Consider the following 15,105-nt stretch of genomic DNA (forward strand, 5'->3'; position numbering starts at 1 on the left):
ATGAAAATCTTTGAGATAAACCTGTGAGACACAAAATGTACAGAATTCAGAGAATTAATTATTGTTGGCCATCGTTCCCTGAGGAATAATGTCATATCGCTGTGTAGTTGTTTGAATAATAAGTGTGTATCTATCTGACTCATCAGCTTATTTGATGAATCAGCTGGTCAGACATTCACTGGGATAATCTCATAAAAAAAAAAAAAAAGCGACCTGAAAAGCACAGGAACAAACGGTACAACTGGAAAGAATTCTCAGCGTTTCCCTTATTCCACTTTTTGTTATGTTGCAGCTTTATTCCAAATTGCATCAATTTAATCTCTTTTGTCAAAATTCAACTCGCAAATAGCCTGTTATGACAATATGGAAAAAAAGTGCTTTGCAAATTGATTAAAAATGGAAAACCAACTGGAAAATAAAAAAAGCCTTTGGAAAAAAAGCTGCAACATGACATAATGTGAGAAGAATCAAAACTGACCCCAAAATTCAAAAGTTGATTTTATTTTTGTTTAAGGCCAGAGTGGACTGAAGCAATCAGGCAAGACTCAAATAATGTAACTTCATATTCAAACATTGACGTAGTTCTATGAAACTAAACAACACCAGACTAACTTACTGGTGCAGCCTCTTGGAACTGTAGATTATCGTCTTCTAACATGTCGTTATTTTGCACCTGCTGACCTGTTGATCCTTAGACATCTTTTTAGGAGATCTACTCGAAAATTACGCTCCCAAAATGAATTCCACATATCTCACCTGACATCATTGATGTTAATCATTCACCAATTTGGATGATTGAAACATCTAACTGTGAGAGCCAATAGAATAAGAGGGAGTTTACAAAAAGCAGCAACATCATTGACCAATCACAGTAACGGAAATTTTGCCATAAATTGAAAGTCCCTGCAGTCTGCAACGTTTCCAGGAGGCAGAAAAAGCTGACAGCAGTCAGCAAGGACAATGTTTTACAGTAGCTAAGTGGAACTATTTACTTCAACATGAATTATGACCATGAAACAGCAAAGGTAGGAGTGAATTTCTGATTTTGACTTCGTGAAATGAGCCTTGTTTATATTGTCTTCTTTGGTTGCTGGTTCAGTGAGTTTTGCACATCGTGGTGAATCTGGTATCTATGGAATGAGAGCGGGTGTGGGTAGTACCTTGTTGCGCTGTTGTTGCTGTGTATGTTTTTTTTTTTTCATTTAGGTGCTTTCAGTGTGGAAACTGAATGTTGTTGAGGTAGAAAATATTGTTCCATAATTTCAGCAAGTGTTGTCCCGTTAAATGGAAATATATTGGTTAACGTATAGCATGTGTTTGGATCGATGTTGTCGGCAGAAGTGTTGATTCCCCCGGGATTAAAACTGCGTACATCCAATTAGCTTGTTAGCACTGTGATATCTCATTTCATTGGCAAGCTGAAAGTTATTTTCCATTTTTACACAACAGGAAATGAAACTATTACCAATATTAACTTCACAAAATCAACCAATACCAACTGTACTTTAGAAAAATACCATTACCTTGATAACAGCGCTTGGTTAGTTTTCAGGCCATGACTTTACAAACATCTGTGACTTGGAAACAGGAGAAATCTGTTGGAGACCAAGAGTGTGTCCAAAGTTGTAGAAAATTGTACCCACTCATCATGAACATGCAGCTAGTTGGAAAGCACTGTTTTCCCTTTATCTCCTTCATGTTTGCACATTGCTTAACCTTATGGAGATATTTACGTCAAACACATTTTTGCTTTGAGAGGTAGGAGACATTTGACACAAATGTTTCATCCAAACTTTGAAAGTGGAGCACAGTAGTGCTGGATTCAAGTATCACTACTTTCTTTAATGTACCAAAACTGCTAGCTCAAGTACAACAGAAAAGAAGAAGAAGAAAAAAGTTGTTCTCATGGCTTAGAACCATCAGTACTGAATAAAAGCAAAAGACAGAAAAGAGACCAGACTGATGGAGACGCTTGTTAGTATTCAAACTCGGCTCTATTGTGGCAATGAATTTGCTGAAAATCACTAACCGTGTTACTTTTTTTGAAACTAGTTAGTATGCGGGTGACAGTGGCAAGGGAGCTGGCGAGTGGCATGAAGGGTGTGCTTTTGCATTCGTGACACATATAGATGTCTAGAATCAACTGCACATGTCAGGCCTTTAATTACTTTCAACAGTAAATCGATGGGGGCTGATTAATAAGACAGGGGCCGGTGCGAAGGTTGGGGCAGGTTACTGAAACAAGAGAGCTTGCTTAAGGGGAAAAACTAATTGTATGAATTATTGAGCAAGCTGTCCATTCTGAGCAATGATGCAATTGGGTTTTTTTGAGAAATAAATAAATAAATAATTGAGCAAAATGTGGCCATTGGTCCTGAAATTTTCTTTAATGTGATTTACTATAGGCTAACTTTGGCGGATTAATGAATACTTCCGGATAACTCTATAAGCTGTTTAATTCCTTAATGAGGGGCCATCAAGTAACTGATTGATATTGAGGTCTCTCTTATTTAATTTGGTAAATGGTTTTGGTACTTTTTGGTCGTCTTTGAAAGTGTGTAGTGAGTGAGGGCATAGGAGAGCCTGATTCAAGAGAATGATCAATGCAATACTTGACAAGACGGGAGATTTTGTCAGATGAAGCCAAGACTTAACAGTGAGCGGCAAGCTAGTATTCCACGTCACATCAGAAAGTGTTTCTTCTGATAGCACTGTAAATGACAAGGCCACTGATGCTTTATATCATGTGATGTTACACATAGCGAAACGGGTAAACCACACAAAATCAGTGAAACATATGAATGCAAGTATAACAACAGCAAAGAGTTAATGGAAATAAGTTCGACACTGTTTTGGGGGTGTATGGAGGGAAGACGCTGTTTATTTGCTCTCTGAGTTGTGGCTAGCTCTCCAACCCTTTGAAACTCCTGTTTTAAAAGATTCAAAGGACTTCTAGCACCTTCTTCAACATACAACCAGAGCTACATTGTAATGGTTCAGATCGGAACCCATTTTCGTGTTGGAAAGCCTAACACAAATCTTCCTACTAATTCAAATTCAGAATGTTTTGCAAGACTTGAAAAGCAATGTTTACAGATTCTCTCTGTGCAATTTTTGAGTTTCAATTATTCTGTAAAGAACAACTGGCTAAAGTGGTAAAGATCAAAGACTTGCAGGTATAGTTGCAGTGAAAGCTTCTACAATATATTACCTCAGTGTGTTTGTGTACAAATGCAATCCACACTATTTTCTTTCACTTTACAGTCATGTAATATTTTGTGTTGATCTATCACGTAAAATATCAATGAAGCAAGCTCAGTTTTGTGATTGTGAAGCAACACTGTATGATAACCCCAACGGGTGTGAATACTTTTGCGGCGCACTGCATAGGTTTTCATCTTACTTAACACCTTTGGATTTATAGACAGATAGAAACATACTAACCTGTCTTTGAAAATCAAAGATTTTCAAACGGAACGCAGTCTTCTATTCATGACACATGATTAGAAGTTGACAGAAAACACTTGCTGGCAACACTCGATGACTCTGTGTGTGATGAGAGGGTGGGTGCCAATTTATTTACTGCAATCTTTTTCCCCACTTACTACAGTGGCTGACTGCGAGAGCCAATCCCAAGAAAATGTGTAAAACACACAACTTGATTGCCAGTAATGTGCTTCCGCTGGTATTCTGATGGAAACCCGCAGCATGCGTGGTGGAATAGAACAGCCGTGCAGCTCCGTCTCTATACTTGTGCAGACGTTGGATGAAGCACCTGTCAGAGAGGGCGGCAGGGGTCACAGCGACTATTTGCTGTTGTTAATACCCTAAATCCACTTGACTTCTGGCTTCTTTAATTATGCATTTTGATTGAAATTCCAGTGAGCAACAAAAGTAAGTGTTAAATGGCAATTTATCCAGTTCTGCACTGGTCCAACAATGTCTGCTGTGATTATAGTGTTAGCATGAGTAGATCAGACACTAAAGCTGGAATTAGATCCTAGGCTTGTATGACTCAGCCAGTCAAGTAGTTCTCTTCTGTTTCAACTTCTGTTTGTGACAGATGGTGCTGAATAATATTCAGAAATTTTTACAGAGCATGTCTCATGACTACCACATTTGCAGATATTTGTGTGCAATTTGCACATAATTACGGTGCTCCGTACTGTGAGATTATTGTCTGAATAATAATGTCAGACAACCATCAAGGTTATTTCAAGTGTGACTATGTTGTATGTTGAGCATTTTTATATATCTTACACTTTGAGTTGCAAGAGGGAAGATTCTGACTGTTTTGTGTTCATATGATATGATTCATCTTGGAGTTTATGATGGGCCTTACTACAAATCCCCATCTGGGAATTGACATGATGCCACCTACCAATCAAATTCATCCAGTGGGTTTGTCAGTAAGTGACCAATCGGTGGTTGCAATTTGTCCCAAAGTGAAATGCCCTTTACTTGGAGTAATGCAACCTTATTTTCTTTAGACAACATTGTTGGGGTTTATCATTGTGAACGTTTTAAGGTCATGGGGATTTGGTGGAAAAGATTTGGAAAAAGTGGTTAAACATCGTCAGTGGGGAGGTTGCTCACCATTGTCAGTTGCCCACCATTACACCATTTCCAAAACCCAAACAGAATCTGAGTAGTGTAAAAGGTTGATCAAGGCAGGCAGTGGGGCTCATCAACAGATGAATCCAACAGTGATCGATTGTACCACATGTCTCGTCTGTATGAAGGTACCTGGTAGTAAATCTTCCACTTTGACATAAGTAGATTGTAGGATTAATGGTTAAAGACTAATGCGTAAAGCTAGTTGTGCTTGATTTTGTTTTGTTTGTAGATATATGTTGTACAGTAAATCCTGTTTTATCAATGTAGCTTAGCCTTTGTTTATGTTCCTCTGGTTGCGAAGGACTTGGACATTAATGTTGATTCCTCTGTGGTTTCCCACAAATAACTTTACGGACCTAACAATTTCCCAACGTGACTCGTTGGGAAATTGTCTTGCCTTAATTTTGACTGACAAGGCAAAATGCCTCACCAAATGTCTCAAGAAATGCTTTGAGTGCCATTACCTCAGGCGTGTTTGTCAGAGGTTAGCTCTACCTGAGTTACACCTCCATGTGGGGGAAGTGATCTTGTCGTATGTGTCAATTCTATTGTTCCTGAGAGACTTAAAGAAGCATTGTCCCTTTTTAGACAATACTTTGGGATGGGATTAAGGCACCTTTTAGGTGACTCCATGTGTTTTGTGAAAGACCTGGTGTGATGAGAAAGACATACAGTATGTCTGCCTCAGTTGCTGGTCTGACTCATATCGAGCCAAGCGGGCTGAGAAGGTGATGTAGTGATGATGTATGGATTGCGTGACCAGCCATCTGCAGAATATAAAGCCTTAAACAAGACCCAAAAATTATTTCCAACAAGAGGAATAAGACCTACACATGTGGTCATAGTGCTCATGTTGCACATCCCATACTGCCGACTTTAGCTAAATTTAACAGATGTGTGGGTTATTGCCGTCTGAACTTGTGATGTATGAATGGCCAGAGGCAGCTCAGAGGTGGCTCATCTTTGTGGCTATATGACGAAAATGTTTTGTGACAGAGGTTAATTATAGTGTTTCTTTTCTGGGGTGTAGTTCAGAGGAACAGCTTCCCCAATTGGAATCAAATATAAATCTTTTTGAGAACACTGTACATTCTTGACTTCTTTGGTGTAATTTGGATTGTTTACACTGTTTTTTTTTAATTGACCTGTTTTTGTATTTTAAGTCTCTCCTCTTCAATTCCACTTCAGTTGCAACTGGCCTTAGTTTTTGCCGTTTGTCTCGGTTTGAGTTCATGTTTGGACCTGTTGGATGTTCCTGAGACATTTTTAAAATTCCCAGTCGATTGACTCCTTTTTTGTTTGTTCCAAATGTAATTATGGTCTTTTTGTTCTAAATTTGCTCGTCCTCTGTGTATGCCTACATTTGGATTAATCTCTGAACTCCAGTGTTTTACTGGAGGAAATGCACAGAAATGCATAAAATTTTCTACAAAAGGAGCTAAAGAGAAAATAAACAAGAGAAGTTGTTAGGGACAGCTCGAATTTGCTAAATCTATCTTTGACATTTAACAGCTATGAAACAAAACAGTGAGATTGTGGCTGTTGCAGCTTGTGTGTCAACCAATTAACTTAATTGAACAGGCAAGACAAAAGACACCATAATTCAGTAATAACTGCTTTGCTGATGAAGAAATTGCTGAGAATTTACAACAATGCTGAGCAGCAACTTTATTGTAAAGGAAGATGAAGTAATTAATTTATTGAGCATCTTCTTTTAAAGCATCTTTGTCATTTGCGAGCTATGGCAATTATTTCTAAAGAGTTTTCAAGATTACAATTTTTGATACAGGAGTCAGTAGTTGTATAGGGATGGAGATCCTGTTGGTTACTTTTTCAAGTCAGCCTTATGATGTTTGTCCAACACCTTCAGATGGATTTACACACGAGTCTAAAAGGACATCAGTGCCAGAGGAAATTCCTCCCAGGCTTTTCCTGATATTTCACATTGACTCGACTGGGACATGGGGCTGAAAAGACGACCTGAAAACATTGCCCCTCTGGCCAATGCTGATTCCAGCGCCGAGGCGTAAAGGCTGCAGCTGGAATGGAGGCGGACAGACAATCTGGACACTTTGTCAAAGTCCAGAATGGCTTGTGGGCTGAACCCAGACAAAGGCTGTCACGTTCTCTAAGGGGAGGCGGACAGCCTAGATGGACTGCCTGGCAGCTGTCAGCCTGAATGAAAAGCACCCATGTCTGCCTAAGTAATGGCAAACATCTCAAATGATTCATTCTTTGTCAAGTAATTGAATTTGGATAACTTTCTTTTTTTTAATTAATTTATTTTTTTCTGTAGTAACGGTAAGGACACCACGCCATCACTGCCTGTTAATGAAAAGTCAATTATACTCAATCTTTGACATTATTAAAGGGGTTTTTGAACTGAAAGTAAAAGGCCATCAGCAGTAGATGTCTGAGCTACAATAGATACTGTAACTCTCCATTTAATATAAAGACAGATTATTTAGTATCCGAGGCTGAAGTTAAAAGCTAGTCTGATGGGGGCAAAGACCGAAGCAAACCTCTATCGTCTTGCAACAGCAACAAAATTTAACATGTTATATCAGTATTTACTAACTTTGCTTATAGAGTTATTGGACAGTAGCACAGTTGCATTTCGTAACAGTTTGCCTTTTTTTGCACTAGCATTGGTCCTGGGTTTGAATCCTGGCCTGGGGTCTTTCTGCATGGGGTTTGATGTTCCAACCTGTGCATGCATAGGTTTTCTCTTAAAACATGAATGTGAGGCTGATTGGTCTCTACAAATTGTTCTTAGGTGTGTGTGTGTGTGTGTGTGTATACATGTCTAGCTATCCCATTTATTACCTTTTCCAGACTATTTCCTAGATGTCTGATGGCCCTTTTGGGGACCAAATTCTGGTCCTATTAGAGTGGAGCTCCTTGTTTGGGGTTGGGTTAGGAATATACTGGTAATGGCTAGGATTAGAGACATGAATGCAGTTACTAAAATTAATGGAAGTCAATGCAAAATCATAATATGGGTAGAAATGCAAACTTGGGACTGTACTTGTATACCACTTTAAGGAGACCGCTTTCACAAGTTTCACTAATGATGGGAGGTCATTTCTGCATCACCAGAACCATAAAGTATTTCTTAGCCACCTAATAGAAAAATAAATCAATCCCCTTGATAAAATGTTACTGTCTTGAAGCAACATAATGTTTTTTGTGTGAGTCACTTTACTTCTTCTGTCAGGTGATTTCTGTGAGTAGAAACGATTTACCCTCCACCCCACCCTACCATCACCTCAGTTCCTGTGCAGCTAATCATTGGTTTCTGTGTAATTAACAACAATGCAAATGTGACCGCGGTTTAAAGGTTCCTAGAAGACAGTCAGAACAAACTGCTGTGTTGTTTTTCAGATTGCAAGCTCAGCTCCAGCAGCTCCAGCTCCAAATGTAAACATTACAATGCTTTCTACACAAGATGGAGCCTAAAACTGTTTATGATTATCGCCTTTGTCTTTTTTTTCTTTCTTTCTCAAATTTAGTTTCAATACACGCTGAGGGGGAAGCTGTGAAATGCTGGAGTGGAGCTGAGAAGGCAAGCTGTGTTCTGCAACGCAGAAAAATAATAAGAAAAAACAAAGATTACAAACAAACCTGAAAGACTCCACAATGAGGCTTATAAATGCAGAGCAGCGGCTGTTCCACACTACCTCTACTCAGCCCCCCTCATATGTTAACAATGAATGTTTGCATTTCAGAGTGAATCACCTGAAAGCAAAACCAGTCAGTGTTTTCTGCAATGTTTAGAGGTTGGCAGTAATAATCAACATCTAGCTGGGGTGTATCCTGGACCATCACAATACAGAGACACAAGAGAAAAACAATCGACGACAAACACATTCACTCCTAATTCGGCTGGCTTTATGTCCTGTATAATGACTACTGGAAAAGACAAGTTTTTGTTTTGTTGACTTACCATCCAGAAATCATTTGCTGCATTGTTGTTGGTTGTGCAGGAGGATCCACTTCTGCTTTTCAAAAATGTTCGGTTGTATAATTGCACATCTGTTTGGAGCCATTTTCACGTGCGAGTGTAAACGTTGAGTTGGGGGGCGTGGTCAGAAGCATCCTATTCGGATTTAAAGTGACAAGATGCCCTAAAACAGCTTATTTTGAAAGAACCTCAGAATATGCAGGACTGAGCTCCTTAAATTATTTCACATCATGTAATGTAATGTTTATTTATATCAAACATGTTTTGTATATTTCATAGACCTATTCCAACCTGTTCAGGGAATCATAATAGGTCACCTTTAACATTGGCTGTCTTGTCTGCGTATTTTCAAGTGTCGACTCACTTGACTGCAGTGGATCAAACTACTCATAATATATCCTCCAATCGCATTTCAGTTTTTTCAATGGCGCCCCCTGCTGTCAAGCAGGAGAATACGCCTTAATCCACCTAAGTTATCACATGACTTTTAGCATAAACCTGCCTCAGTGTGTTTTGTTTAGACGACAATCCGACTTTCCCATCGTCGATACAAGATTTTGATTTGTGAACATTACAATTACAAATATGGTGACATTACAATTACAGATACTTAATCTAACCCATCAGTGAATCTGTGCCATAGTTACAGCTAAAGGCGGTTCAGCGAACTATAAGAGTTTTACTTTTTTGGGCAGGGTATTAGGTTATATGTATGCAGAGAACACTGGTGCCTGAAATAAGTGTTATATTTGCCTGAATCAGATGCACAAAAACCAGAATGCACAAATGCAAAGAACGCTCAGCTTTATTTTCCACTTATCACTACAATAAGCTCCCTTTCTGATGCACTGAATGGATTCTGCTGTCTGAATTCAAACAGCCTGTGACCTGCAGAATTATCCACTATGAACCTAATTTGAATACCAGGCTGATGAGAGCCAAGTGTCTAATCAATTGACAATATAATTTTTAATAGGGTGATTCAAAACAGAGTGGGGTGGGGCTGGGGGAGACAACTGTGTGTCTTTTTTCATCTGTGCTAATATTTCATTCCTACTTTCAGCCGTTGTGTATGTTTTGGTATTTATTCAACTAATAGTAATTTTAGTAATGATAGAATGGAAAAGCTAATACTAGACAAGCTGCTTGTGAAATACTGAGCATGATGCTTTAACACATGAGTTCTGAACTGGATTAACTAGCATCTATTTGAGTGGTTTTTGGAGAATAACTTGCCCAGATGGGCACTATATGTTCTTAGAATTCTCCAGTGGATGCCATTTTGCACAGACTTCTTAATTGAATCACGAACGCTGGTTGTAAGTGTGCTCTTGAAGTAGTTTTAATATGATGGACTCTCCTGTGAAGGTTTATCACTGTTCTGTGTTTTCTCCATTTGTTTTTTGCTGGAATGTGAAACTCTTAGAAATAGCCTCAATTCTTTCCAGGCTAATTAATATCAATGAATATGTTTCTCATCTGTTTTTTTTATTTCTTTAGATGGGGACATATGTTGTTTTTGAGATCTTTTAGGGTGTGTTCACACCAGACATGGGGAGGTGGGAATGCTTTTTGGCTAAACACAACCAAAGCAAACGCCCTTGTCTATAACTAGCGGGATAAATGACTTGTGGTCTTTTGCCAATGACAAAAGAGAAACCGCTGCAGTCTCATGACAGATGTGAACATCTACCAACAGTTGTGAACATCTACCCATTTTCAGATGTGAGCATTATGTGAGCATCTGAAAATGTAACAAAAGTAATTTTGGTCTCCAATCTAACTGACTCTATTGAGCTATCAGGTGTGAAAACGCCTCTTACCCTACTTCATGTTGTCAGGCTGATTATGTCTCACTTATTCCTTTATTCGCCAAGTCTGGCAGTAAATAGGCCTGGATGTGACTAAAAGGTAAAAATGAAAGAAGTCTTTAAGAGGGCAAGTCATTTTTTCAGTGTTTTATACACTGAACAATTAATTACTAAACCTACATCAATGTTTCCATCTTGTTTAAATCCATTTAAGTGTCTAATTTGTTCCAGTGATGCAAATGAAGTTGCCTTCGTCTTGTCTTTTTTCATCGTCTTTGTCTTTACAATAAAACAGGATTAAGACAAGTAAAGTAACCACCAATACTTCCTCTGTCACTAGAAGGCTGTTCTCCTTTTCTTAGGAGGGAGGAGGGAGGGAGGGAGGGAGGGAGGGGGGGAGGGAGGGAGGGAGGGAGGGAGGGGGGAGGGAGGGAGGGCGGGAGGGAGGGAGGGAGGGAGGGAGGAGGGAGGGAGGGAGGGGGGAGGGAGGGAGGGAGGGAGGGAGGGAGGGAGGAGGGGAGGGAGGGAGGGCGGGAGGGAGGAGGCGGGAGGGAGGGAGGGAGGGAGGGAGGGAGGGAGGGAGGGGGAGGGAGGGAGGGAGGGAGGGAGGGCGGGAGGGAGGAGGAGGAGGGAGGGAGGGAGGGAGGGAGGGAGGGGGGGAGGGAGGGAGGGGGAGGGAGGGAGGGAGGGGGGAGGGAGGGAGGGGGAGGGAGGAGGGAGGGAGGGAGGGAGGAGGGAGGGAGGGGAGGGAGGGGGGGATGGAGAGGGGGGCGGGAGGAGGGAGGGTCGGGGAGGGATGAGTTCTTATTTCTTTCTTTTTCTTTATTTCTTTCTTTCTTTCTGTCTTTATTTCTTTCTTTCTTTTTCTTCTCTTTCTTCTTTCTTTCTTTCTTTCTTTCTTTCTGCTTTCTTTCTTTCTTTCTTTCTTTCTTTCGCACTGCATGCTGGGGGTTGGTGGAGGAGCGTGTGGTGAGTGGGCTGAGAGATTGAGGATTTTCTAACTTTGTTTTCCCTGTCTTTATTGGGGTTTTTTGGATATTGTTCTTTAAATATTGTGGTTGTGGAGTTAGATTACGTGTTTTTGGTTATTTTTCTGTGTGTCATACCGGCATTTTGGCCTTTTGGCTCAAAATGCCGGAAATGGACTTGACAAAACTAACGAGGCAACATGGTTTGAAGATAATACCTAATAGTCCTACTATGACGGTGGAGGAATGTAGTTTGGCGGTGGGAGAAATTGTAGGTTGTAGCAGCATTAAATCTGCTGCTCGGATGAACAGCGCGGTGGTCATTTTTGTTGACAGCGTGGAGAAGGCAAACAAAGTGATCGAAAAAGGCATTGTTGTGAACGATGTGTTTTTGTCCGTTTCCCCATTGAGTACTCCAGCGAAAAAAGTCACGATTGCGAACATACCGCCATTTATCAGTGACGAATTGTTGGTGAGAGAGCTGTCGCGACATGGGAAAATTGTTTCCGCGATTAGAAAAATGCCGTCAGGTTGTAAATCACCGCAGCTGAAGCACGTTGTTTCGCACAGAAGACAGGTCCTCATGATCCTGAATAAAAAGAATGAAGAACTTAACTTAGTTCTTAATGTGCGAGTGGACGAGTTTGATTATGCCATTTATGTAAACTCGGGCACATTGGTGTGTTTTGGTTGCGGGGAAGTTGGTCACTTGGTTCGGGTGTGTCCTGGAAAAAATCTCCCTCCTGATAATTCAGCGCAAACTCAAAATAAAGAAAGTGAAAAATTGACAGATCAAGCTGAGGTTTCAGACTCAAGGAGTGCAGTGACAGTAGAAACGGAAGGGCAAACGCCTGAAAAAAATGATCACAGGGAAAGAGAAGTACAAGAGATGTGTGCGTTAGAGGACGGAGAACAAATCCTGAAAAGTCAAACGGTGGACGATTCACAGGAAAGGCAGGAAGGTAACAGTGAGGAGGGACAGAGTCAGAGTTTACTAAAATCTCTTCAGGGGGAAACAGATACTGAGGAAATGGAAGATGAGGGCTGCAGTCAGACACCAGAGGAAGATGCCTTGGAATTTTCTCAAAAAAGGAAATTGTCTGAAAGTATTATTGGTTCTCAAACGGAAAATGATGAAAGAGATACGGAATTAGAATGTTCTGGAAAAGTTCTAGAGTCAGAAAGTAATATAGATGAAGAAGAGGAAGGTGAAGATGAAGGTTGGACTGAAGATAGTTTGGCCTCATCTTGCAAATCCATTGTTCAAAGTCAACAAAGAAAAGGTTATGGTGTGATAAATATAAAACATTTTTTAAAAGTTACTAAGAATATGAAAAATGTAAAAGTAGAAGATTTTTTTCCTGACAAGAAACTTTTTTTCATGCATGTGAGATCTCAGTTGAACAATAAAAGAAAAGGGGGATACAATGATAAAGAAGTTTACCGGTTGAAAAAATTAATCGGAAAGCTTAAGCAAGAATTCAACAACAACGATGAGTTTGAAGTTTAAATGTCTGTTTTTTCCTTTAGTGTTTTTTCTCCCATCTTTGATAATGAGCCACTTCAGAGTTTCTACTTTAAATCTGAATGGAGCCAGAGATGCGAAGAAGAGAATCAGTGTGTTTGAATTAATGAATTTAAAACATATAAATGTGTTAATGGTACAAGAAACACACAGTGATTGTTTAAATGAAATAGATTGGAGGAGGGAATGGGGAGGAGAAATTATTTTGAGTCATTTAAATCAGGCCAGTGGGGGAGTTGCAATTCTGTTTTCGAAAAATTTTCTACCTGTATCTTATCAGTTTGAAGAAGTAATCAAGGGTAGATTAATGGTGGTGAAAGCAAAATATGAGTGTTTTAATATCGTGTTTGTAAATATTTATGCCCCCAATACAAGAGTAGGGAGGATTGGTTTGTTGCATGAACTTGAAGATGTTTTGTGTAAGTGTGACACGGATGATTTTCTTTTTTTGGGTGGAGATTTTAACTGTACAGAAAATGATCAGTTAGATAGGAATCATTTTGAACCTCATCCAGCTTCGACAACGTTCTTAAAACATTTGATTGATTTATTTTCATTAGTTGATATATGGAGAGAAATGCACACTCATAAAATACAATATACATGGGCTAGAAACACGGACTATTCTTTTTCTGCAGCTAGGTTAGATAGAATATATAGTTTTAGACATAATTTTGGAATTTTTCAAAACTGTAGTATTCATCCTGTAAGTTTTTCAGATCATGCTTTGGTTTCTTGTAGTGCGTTTATTGCAAATATCAAACATAAATCTGCTTATTGGCATTTTAACACTGCTTTGTTATTGGATACTAATTTTAAAGAAACGTTTATTGCATTCTGGAGGATGCATAAAACTAGAAAAGGGGATTTTGCATCTTTAGGGCAGTGGTGGGATCGGGGGAAAATTGAAATTAAAGAACTTTGTCAACAGTACACTGTCAATGTTTCATCTAGTTTAACCAAGTCTATTAGAGATCTGGAGATTGAAATAGTGGAGTTGCAGACTTCTGCACAATCCACAGGAGATCGAGGTCAGTTTGAGAACCTCAAGTCGAAAAAAGCTGCTTTAGCTGATTTGCTGGGCTCAAGAACACAGGGAGCGCTGGTTCGATGCCGATTTCAGAAAGTTGCTTTAATGGATGCGCCGACAAAGTTTTTCTTCTCTTTGGAAAAGAAGCAAGGACAGAGCAAGTTTATGCATGGTTTGAAGTCAACTGCGGATGTTCTGTTGACTGCAGACAGTGACATCAGGCGGAGAGCAGCGGATTTCTACGCAGATCTATACAGCTCGGAATACAGCGAGGATGAAGACAGTTTCAACGACTTCTGCAGTGATCTTCCAAGAGTCTCTGTGGATTTTGCCAAGGAGTTGGGAGAGCCCATGACTTTGGAGGAGATTCATGCTGCTTTGCAAAGTATGGAAGGTGGGAAAGCACCTGGCATCGATGGACTTCCCAATGAATTTTACAGAGCGTTCTGGTCTGACCTCTGCGTTGACCTCTTGGAGGTTTTTGAGGAGAGTTTTGCTGAAGGATTTCTACCACAGAGCTGCAGGAGAGCAGTTCTCACATTGCTACCAAAGAAAGGTGATCTCCAGGAGATTAAGAACTGGCGACCTGTTTCACTGTTGTGTACAGACTATAAACTGTTGTCAAAGGTATTGGCAAACAGACTGAAAAAGGTGATGGAGCAGGTTGTTCATCAAACGCAAACCTACTGTGTCCCTGGCAGGTCGATGCTTGATAATATTTCTCTTATTAGAGATGTTTTGGACGTCTCCAGATCATTGGGATGTAACGCTGGTTTAGTTTCTTTGGACCAGGAAAAGGCTTTTGACAGAGTCGAGCACCGGTACCTGTGGAGAGTGTTGGAAAGGTTTGGTCTCGACTCTAGTTTTATTGCCAAGATTATGGTTCTATATGAGAACATTGAGAGTGTACTGAAAATTAATGGTTGTTTATGTAAACCTTTTAAAGTCACAAGAGGTGTTCGACAAGGTTGTTCTTTGTCTGGAATGTTGTATGCTCTGTCTATTGAACCACTGTTAAAGAAAATCAGGTCAAATATTGAGGGATTGGTTTTTCCAAGTTGTAATGTGTCTTTCACTTTATCAGCGTATGCTGATGATGTCATTATTATTGTTAAAAATCAAGAAGAAGTGAATTTTTTAGGTAGAATTGTTGAGTTGTTTTGTAAATTGTCAGCTGCTCGTGTCAACTG

The sequence above is a fragment of the Xiphophorus hellerii genome, chromosome 4 (genome assembly GCF_003331165.1).
Source record: "Xiphophorus hellerii strain 12219 chromosome 4, Xiphophorus_hellerii-4.1, whole genome shotgun sequence".
In the NCBI taxonomy this organism is placed as follows: Eukaryota; Metazoa; Chordata; class Actinopteri; order Cyprinodontiformes; family Poeciliidae; genus Xiphophorus; species Xiphophorus hellerii.